Genomic DNA, 9,990 nt, shown 5'->3' on the forward strand with positions numbered 1-9,990 from the left:
TTTTTTTTTTTTTTTTTTTTTTTACATACTTGTTTATGTCTCCAGCCTCTACAGCCACTTGTTAATACTGAACTGCTGTGAGGATTAATAAATTTTCATAAGTTAAATCAGTAGGTGGCTTTTTCAAAGCTCATTAAATCCTGGGTGTGAGCCATTGCATTTAAGAAGTAGAACATCATGACCAAAGGAAAAGCAATGAAGAGATACGAGTTCACTTTCACCCACTGGATGAACAATTGTGCCTGTCTGTAGATACTGAATACAGAAGAAGCCAGTCTTCTTTTCCGCGCGTAGGGGGAATCACTGATGCCTGGCCTACGTGTCCGCTCTCTCCCTGGCCGTAAAGCCATCGCAGTCACTTCAGTGTATGTTTGGGCAGATGTACGCTGATCACTGTTTCCGAGGTTAAGGGAAGAACGCTGAAGTAAGCTTTGTCTTCACGGAGTTTGGGCGTGGTGAGCCCAAAGTTATCCCTGGAACAGACGTCTTACATTATCCTCACGCAGTAAGCAAGGTCAATTGAGAGTCAACTTTTCTATATACGTGAAGGGAAGAGACGCAGACGCGGGTAAAATTCAATAGAAGGAAACATCCCCGTCCCCTCCAGGCTTTCTCTGGGTACTTCGGATCGCCAGCCTCAAGGCGACATCAGTAATACCCCACCTTCGCCCACCCGCGGCCGCGCGCCCCGTCACCAAAGCGCCTTCTTCCGGGATTTCGCCAGGGGCGCGGCGCAGTGTCATCACGCGAAGGCGGGACTTCCGGCTCCGCCACCGGCTGCTCCGGACCTGGCCGGGGCGGACCACCCTTCAGGCGTCCAGGTGAGTGTTGCTCGCGCTCGCGGGGTGACTTTGTGGAAGAGTTAGGGTGGGGGGCAGGCACGCAGAAGCCCCTGAGTCTCCACGGCTCCTTCCACACGGCCCGTAGCGTAGAGATAACAGTAATGCCGCAGGTCGAGGCTCCGCACCGCTGGGCCGGGGAACCCTCGAGCGGGCTGCGGCGGCCTGAGGCGTCCAGGTGGGGCCGGTACCCGGCCGGAGCCCCGGGGAGCTTTCCCCTGTGGAGACCGGTGCGATCGCGACGCGTCGCTCAGGGATGAATTGGTTTCTTCCCAGCAAACAACGTAGCTACCGGAGATCTGCTTAACTTTGGGACAGCTTATAGGCCACCTTGCGAATCACAGTTCTCACCTTTTTCGTTTTGTATTTATTGTTGTTTTGGTTGTGTTGTTTTGTTCTGCTTTCTTACACAAGGTTTCTCTATGCCGGCCCTAAACTTACTATATACCCAGGTCGACCTCGAACTGGTGGTGATGCTCCTGCGTCAGCCCTCCGAGTGTTGGGATTACAGATGTGCTCCACCACTCCCAGGACCCATTTAGCACATTTCTTGGGGGACAGAGACGTATCGAAAGAGACCTAGAATTTAGAAGAATCTTCAGTCTTTATTCACAAAGATTTGTATAACAGGAAAACACACAATTAGGAGTGTCCAAAGTCTCTATTGTTAGCTGTTTTCCCATCATTCCACTCCTCCCTGGAGCCTAAGTTTTTCTAAACTTTCACATTTTAACAGTTTGTATTTTTTGCGTACAGACTGACTTCCTTATTTTGTGCATAAAAGATTGATCTTTCAGCATTTTTTCATGTTGGTGTTGCTACAATATATTTAGGGCTAATTACTTTCAATTTTCTCTTAAGTGTTCATCAGGCAAAAGGAAATCAGTGTATTACTTTAATGAGTGTATTTAATGTGCAATAGACAACTTTGTACAACTTGTGAAATTCTTGGCTTTGATCTCTGGAGACTGAAAGCTGCTTTCTGGCACATTAAAGACATTTGTTTGTTTGTGATTACAATAATTTGATGACATAATTGGTTCTTAGAGCTAGCAAAAGTGATATTTTTCAGGTAAACTAATTAAGCAAGTTCATCTTGAATGTAATGGATGCTGTGTTTTTTTGTATTTCCTCAGCAGTAGGGATAGACTTTATACTCATTATGTACATAAGCGTGGTTTTGTTTTTTTTTTTTCACTCAGTTCCATGGGCTGAGAAGAATCTCGTGGGTTAGTATACATTCATATAGCAACATCAGAGGAAATATAGAACTTGTAAAAATTTCTGAAAGTTGGGAAATTGTTGATCTTGTGTCCATTTACATAGTAGGAGCTTAGAAGATTGTACATAATCTAAGTGTAATATATATCGTACTTAAATGTACTTGGACACATGCAGTTTGGGGGACTAGTTCTTAAATTTTTAAGTATGGTAATAGGTGACTGGAAACTAATGAGAGTTTGAAGGCTATAGAGTTGACTCTTTTTTCCATTTAAGGTCTATGACTTTGAACAAAAAGTATTTAAAAACTTTGATCTTGAATTTCTTATTCTGTGCATTGTGCTGCCTACTTGTTAAGGTCAGATGAGAAAGGGTGAGAATGTACTTTCAAGAACTGTCCAAAAGGTTTTGTTACCAGTGGTGACATCAAGATACACAAAACAGTTGTTTCCACGGCATAGTTTACTGGAGAAAGGGATGGATACAGATTACAAGAGAATGTGTGAAATACTCTATAGATATCTACTGTACATATTCAGTTGCAATTACCTGTTTTGAAATTCACATAGAGCTGTTTAGTATGATTACAGATTTTTCCACTTTCCTACCACTTTCACAAATTGCAATTATATACATGTATAATTAGAGCTTTTTGTTCTTTTTAAAAATTTTATTTCTTTTTTTTTTTTTTTTTTTTTTTGGTGGAACTGGGGATTGAACTCAGGCCCTTGCCCTTTCCAGGCTCATATACAAATTTCTTGAAATGGCATGAAGATAGAGACAGACTGATATTTCCCAAGAGTCAGACTCTGGGGTGGCACAAGATGGCTGTGATGCTAAAAACTCAGTGCCAGAGAGCACAAGAAGTTACATAAATGAGAAGGGCACACACAGCTGTGTACACATACAGAACCCTGCTTATAAAGTTGAAATCTCAATGTCTTTCTTGATTAGACCAATGTTTTAATACTGTACTACTATTACTTGAGATGTTACTTTTGGGGAAAGTTGGCTGAAAGGAGCTCTGAGTACAGCTTTTCTTTCAAATTTTCTATAAACCTACAATAATTTCAGAAATAAAAGTTTTAGGGCCAGGGAAATGGCTCAGTGGAATAAGTGCTTGGGGGACAACCCTGTCTCTAAATAAAAAATGGGCTCAGGCTATGACTCAATGTAAAGGTCCTAGGTTCCGTCCCTAGTTCTTCAAGAAAAAAAAAAAAAAGTTGTGTAACTGGAATCATAACTTTTTGATGTTACCTTTTTTCAGTCAGCTTAATTCCTTTGAGATTCATCTCAGTTGTATGTGTCAGTCATCTCTTCCTTTTTTCATTGGTGAGTAGTATTCTGTGGAATGGGTGACCCTATGCTTATTGAACCACTCATTGAAGGACAGTTTGAGTTGTGTTTGATTTGGGGCTCTGTTGAGTAGAGCTGCCATGAACCTTCATGTGAAAGTTTGAATGAACAAAGATTTTATTTCTGTGAATTAAATTTCTATTTCTATCATTAAGTGTGTGTTTACTCAATTGACAGGGCTTCGTTTGTTTTTTTGAGACAAGGTCTCACTGTGTAGCCCAGCCTGGCCTCACACTCATGGCAGCCTTCCTGCCTCAACCTCTAAATGCTGGGATTGGGGGCCTGCCCTTTAGCTCAGTTCTTTAAGTGGCTGCTTCAACAAAGCAGTTAGGCTCAGGTTGCTGTGGTTCGATCTCTACAATTCAAGCCAGCCAAACCTACCCTGAAGGCGTTCAGAGCCAGCCAAAGAAAAAAAAAATCCTTCTGCCATTTTAAATAAATAAAAATAAATGCTGGGATTACAGGCATGTGCTACCATAGCCAACCGACACGGGCCTCTTTAGTTTTTGAATTATGGTGAATTATATTGATTGATTTCTGTTGCTGAAAATATCTGGAATACGTTTCACCTAATTGTTGCATATAATTCTACTTATACATTTCTAAGTTCTGTTTACTGATATTTTGTTGAGGCACAGCAATGAGAGGTGTGGAATATAGGTTTTCCTTTTGTACACTTTCTGATTTGGTTATCAAAGTAATAGTATTCTGTAGGGTTTTTAACCCCTACTTCATTTTTTATATTAGTAATCTCTCTTGTATCTTTATCTGGTGGTAGTTAGTGTAATTGATAAAGAGAACCAACTTTTTGTTTCATTAATTTTTCTCTACTTTTTTTTTGTACTTAGCTAAATCCTTAGCCCTTTCTAAATTTTTATTTTGAGATAGGGTCTCAAGGCTGGCTTGAACATGCAATGCAATTCTCCTTGATTGCTGACTTTACAGCTGAACATATTAAAAACTTTCTTTGGCTTTTCTGATTGTTCTCAATAGATGATTATTTGAAAGCGAGCTAGTCTGCTCTTAATAAAGCAGATTCAGACTTAATTTAGTATATGTTTTAAACTAAGAAAAAGCCTGTAATTAAAAACAACTTCCAGGCTTACTTGCTATTTATGTACTAAACATTTAATATATGTAGATAGCTAGTGTGTTCAAAGAAAAACTTCAATAGAGCTTCTGTTGGCTTTTTTTATACATAGATATTATTTTGATATTAGTTGCAAATATTGTATCTCTACCACAAGCCATTAAAATTTTATCTGTGTTGTCTGATTGCCAAGTATTTTATAAAAAGCTGTGGTACTTGTACCTAAGAAAAGCACTAGTTAATTGCCATTCAAGCTCAAAACTACAAAAAGAGATGCTCTGCTGTGTGTTGTGATGTGACAGTGCAGTCCAAAGTTACCTACCTTATACCTATGAGAAATAATATAGCTTATTACTAGCTTTGTTTATTCTTTATTTTTTAAAGAAAACTATCTTACTACTTTTTCAAGTTTAATGTAATTTGATCAGTCTTGATATTGCAAAACAAGCTTTTGAAACCCCATCCACAATTCCTGCATCTAAAAAGCACAGTTCTTACTGAATAACTAAAATAAAATATAGACATTATTTGGATGCTGAAACTAAATGAGATATAATTATAACTCCACTTAAGATATTTTTATTCATCAGCTCAGCCTTATTCTCATTGGCTTGACTGTATTATAAAGACTTTATAATGCAAATTTATGTTATAAACATAAGTAATAAATGTAGAGAGCCCTTCCCAGTCTTAGTCATGGCCCAGGAAGTTTATATTTGTAGTCCTATGGGAAAGTTACTGGAATTCTAGAGAATTAATTCCAATCTACCATTTCCAGTGCAACGCATGGTGAAAATAAAGACACTGAGGCATATTTGTAGTTATGGGGAGCCATTGGTTCCTACGTCCAGCCTCAATGATGGCTATCCAGAGTGAAGGCTTCAACCCGGGGCCAAATCCAGGTTTTATTAATTTGTGAAAAAAGGCGTGGCTTGAGGATGAGTGACTGTGAGAATGGCAGAAATTAGAGGTGAGTGCTGTGAGCTGAGCTAGATAGGCGGCCCGAAATCTGCAATATGCAGAGAAAGTTGTGTAGAAAGAGTAATCTATAACACAATTGGGATAATATCTAAGGTTTTGAGGCACTTGCTTCATCTCTGATGTGTAAGCTTTTATGTTCTGGGAAGTTATAGTCTCTTATTTCATGAGATAATGCCTTATCTCAAGATAATGCATGGAGCTTTGGCTCTTCTCACTTTGGCAAGGCTCACACAAGTGAACAATGGGTGGCCCCTTATCTCGAGAGATAGTTATCTCAGGATAATGCCTGGAGCATTGACTGTTCATCCCACATTGGCTCAAGGTTTACACAAGTGAACAATGGGTGATCTAGAGAAACACTACCCACCCTGCCATCTTCAAAGACAACACATGAGCACCTTGGCTAGAGAGATATGCATTGCTTAAAGCCAATTGAAGGACATGATAGTCTTGACCAGCTCTGTATATATCAATACATGGAAGTAGAGTCAGGTTCAGCCCTTAAGGTAGGTCTTTACATACTATAGATTTGAATCTCTTAAGCTGCACTATATTCTGATCAAATGCTGGCTTTCTGCCGTAAATATTGAGATTTGTATACCTCTAACTGAAAAAACATCACATAAAGTTAGAAAACCAATAGTTGATGTGAATGAATGCCTTTATTTATGAAAACAGGCTTGGCTAGATTGTACAATTCAGTACTCTTGCTGTTTATCTGGCCTAGATCTTGACATTTATCAAACTGATTTCATTCAGTGTCACTTATAGGCTGAGGCTAAAGGTGGAGTCATTACTCTGGAATGATATAATCCACATTGTTCTTATCACTCTGACACTAGAACTCTTGCAGAAGTGAATTACATTGGATTCTTAGGTAAGTAAGAGTATAGATTCTCACACCTCAAGTTTTTCTTTGTTTCCTTTACCTGGATGTATGGGAGTCAGAAAGAAGAGTAGAAGAAAATGAAAGATGCTTTAGAAATATTTATTCTTAGGGTTTTGGACGCAGCAGAGAAGCGAAGTAAAAGAGAGAAAAAGGCCTTTATTGCCATTGAGGAGAACACAGAGAGGATCGATTGCAGGCAAATGGGGGGATCTTCTCACCTGAGACAAAGAAATGTTGGGGTTATGTGGATTTTTGCTAGGGACAAAGTTTGAGGGACAGGTTTAGTGACAACTAAGGAACTGACTGGGTTTCCCTTGTGGTGTGAGAAAAGTGAAAAGAAATAGTATCCAGGACTGGTGATGGTGGTGAAGGAGGAGGTTGTCTCTGGGAAGATAAGTTGTTGTTTTGGGGTTCTGCCATGTTGAATCAGGGCCATTATAATTTAGCAGTTTGTACTCAGGCTAGAACCTGTCATTCCTCTCTTTTAGTTGGTATGAGGGGGCAATAACTGTCTTAGACTGCTTCCTGCTAAACAGGGGTTTTGTATTAGGGACAGGGAAGATTGACAGGATGAAGCTTCATGCCCATGTAGAAGTTAATGCCAGGTTTCTCAGCCAGGATGAGAAATTTATCGCTAGTGAAGGCTCACATCCAAAATTGAAGAAATCTTGAAAAAAGTGTGAAAGGGCAGGGTGTTATGAGTAGACAGGTCATTGTCATGACTGAAGGATCCAGAAGGGGAAGCAGGAAAGTATGTCTATGATCCAAATGTGTCATTCCATCATGACCATGGCAAGGGGGAAGATTACCAATTTTCTAGTTCCTAACATTTGCACTCTAGCCAATATGAGCCCAAAAGGGCTTAGGAAAGTGGGTGCCAGAAGTACCCTGAGTCTAGTTACAGCTGAGGGAAGAGCAGAGGCCAAGGCTGGTGCACCCCGAGATAAGTTTGGTGAGTTGGGCCTTTAAAAGCCCATTTGTGAGCCGGCCAAATAGCTCAGCAGATTAAAACATCTGCAAGCAGGAGCTAGGAGCCGGGGTTCAATCCCTGAGCCTGCTGCATTGGTCCTACCCCTGGGGCACGCTGAGACAGCGATTGAGACTGGGCATGATAGCACGCACCTGTAATCCCAGCACTTGGGAGGCTGTAAACAGGAGAATGACTACCAAGTCTGATCTAGTAGTGAGACCCTGCACACTCTGAAGACCCTTCCCTAAAATACAGGGGGGGGTATCCCATTTGCCTCTATTACTCTAGATCTATTGACTGTGACATATCTCCCCCATTTTTGAGTGTCTGTGTTTGTTGAGCTACCATCCATGAACCATGTGTCAGAGTAGGTATAATCACATTATTGATAACCCTGTGGTCTTGAACTAAACAATACAAGCCATTAGGTTTAAGTACAGGAAGAATGGGAGTATTGCACAGAAAGTGGGCAGTTTTAGGACAACTATTGGTAAATAGTTCCTGTTAGTGTTTAGGGACTATTGGATATTGAGGAACACAGGGGAAGGCTGAGGGATCCCAGAGGCAAACTAGTACAGGGATAACATGTGTGGCACAAGTAGGAACTAGAAGTGTTCCAGAGTATATGATCGACAAGGGAAGAGGGAGGCAGGAGCTGTCAGTGCACTGAGGTTGAATTTGTAGGATGAGCACTCATGGGTAGAAAGGTAAAAGAGAAGTGGACCTTTTGCAGATCTCTCCCCATGACAGGTGTGGAACAGACTGGGATCATAAGGAAATTATGAGTGAAAAGTGATGTCTGGAGTCAGCAGGGAATGGGTCCCATCTGAAGTGTCATGTAGGTCAGCCATCAACACCTACTTTGGAGACTGTAGGTCTAATACAGTGACCTGAAAACTTGAAGAACACTATATGTTGCCCCTGCATCAACAGGAAAATTGTTCTACCTGAGATGACCAGCAAGACTTTGGGCTCTAACAGAGATACCCTGTTGGGGCTATGGACCACAAGCCCCATTGTTTCTCTTCAGTGACAAGACAGAGCTGGTCAACTATTGATGGATCTGTCTGCAAGAAGTTCTCCTGTGAAGGCAGGGAATTAGGTGACTTACCCACTTACTAGCAGACAGGACAGTCACATTTCCAGTGACCCTCGAGCTTGTAGATGGAACCAGATCCCAATGGTGACTGCAGATTGGGGCAGGCTTGTGCTCAGTGTGCTTCACTGCACTTGAATCATGGTCCAGGAGAAACTTAGGTGGCACCATTTTGTTTAGGCTTAGCATCACTTTGACAAGGTCCAACTTTGATGGCAGCCTTAAGTGCCACAGCCAAAAGCTGGCACATGTGTATAATTTATTATTGTCTCTATTATTGGAGACATAGAAAGCTAGATTAAGTAAGTTTCCCAGTGGGGTATGAGAGCTGAGAACTGTTAACTGTGGTAAGGGAAGACTGACTTAGTTTTATATATCTTGTAGCTATACTTTTCTGCTGGATGTTTAAGACCAAGTTGAAGTGAAATCTGTTAATAGAAATTAATGCTTTGCTATCTATTAAGGCCAGTTAATCTCAGGATGTCCTTTAGAACCAAGCATAGTGCTTCTCTAGGGCCAAAATATTGGTTGTCCTCTTAGCCTTTCTAATATTTTTGTCTTTAAACCTCAGTTGTACAACATCTACAAAAGAAGGTTAGTGACACTTATCAAAATTTTGAGTATTAAGCACCTTGAAATATAAAGTGTAACCAGAGAACTGTTATTTCTTACCAATCGTGGATGTTCTAATTGTTAAATCCCTGTAGAATGTTAACAGATGACAGTTATATTTTTTCTATCACTAGCATACATAGCAGTGTAGCGTAACAGTCATGATGAAATCTCCCTTTTGGCTAAGCATCTGTAAATGTAATGGCACACCCACAGCATACATATGGTATAAGTTTTTGTTCAAAAATTATCATTTGACTGATGACCTCATGTTGACTGGACATGAATTTCTTATAAGTATCTGGAGTATAAGACAAAGACAAGCATTTACTGGGGTCCAATGAATTGACAGACCTGGGGGCATTGTCTTTTGCTCAAGCCTTTGAAAAACACTGAGCACTCTGGTTTGTAAGTGGAGCCATCAGCTGGGTAACTGTTGCCAAAGCTGCATCAGAATTTATCAAAAGTCTAAAAAACTTTTCCCTACATTGGCAGTTAAAATTTATTCCTGTAGGCTACTCTAGCTTTTACACCTTGCTGTGGATATCTGGGGCTGACAGACAGGGACTGAACAAGAAGAAGAGACCCTTTTTCTTTTTCTGTTTATTTTTTTATTTTTTTTATTTTTTCCAGGTTTAGGCACGAACTGGGGGAGGGCCAAGAAGCTACTAACTCAGAAGTTCTTTCTTGCCTGAAGGAGGGAGGGGCATGTCTTGAGAGCAGTAAAGGCTTTTAAGGGATTTCTGGCCATTTGCTGTTGTGATAACAGGAGCTTTAAGACATCAAAAGTTGTCTCTCCCAGCCATTGGCTGACATTGTTGAGTTTATATTTGGTGAACCCATCTGGCAGTAAAAATAAATAACTTTTTAGGTTTTATGGCCTCCCAGAGGCCAAGGGAGCCAAAATTAAGAACAATTAAAAATGATAAACTTGGG

The 9,990-nt window shown here is 40.5% G+C and overlaps 1 protein-coding gene across 1 annotated transcript in view; it reads left to right on the forward strand.

Annotated features, from left to right (window-relative positions):
• The first annotated feature begins 751 nt into the window (after positions 1 to 751).
• Positions 752 to 9,990, forward strand: part of Ldah (lipid droplet associated hydrolase) — a 67,341-nt gene continuing 58,102 nt past the window's right edge. Inside the window, exon 1 of the mRNA XM_012513883.2 lies at positions 752 to 821. The gene's annotated coding sequence lies outside the window, so the exon portion shown is untranslated. The remainder of the gene's footprint in view (positions 822 to 9,990) is intronic.

The sequence above is a fragment of the Octodon degus genome, unplaced genomic scaffold (genome assembly GCF_000260255.1).
Source record: "Octodon degus isolate 3935 unplaced genomic scaffold, OctDeg1.0 scaffold00019, whole genome shotgun sequence".
Taxonomy (NCBI): Eukaryota; Metazoa; Chordata; class Mammalia; order Rodentia; family Octodontidae; genus Octodon; species Octodon degus.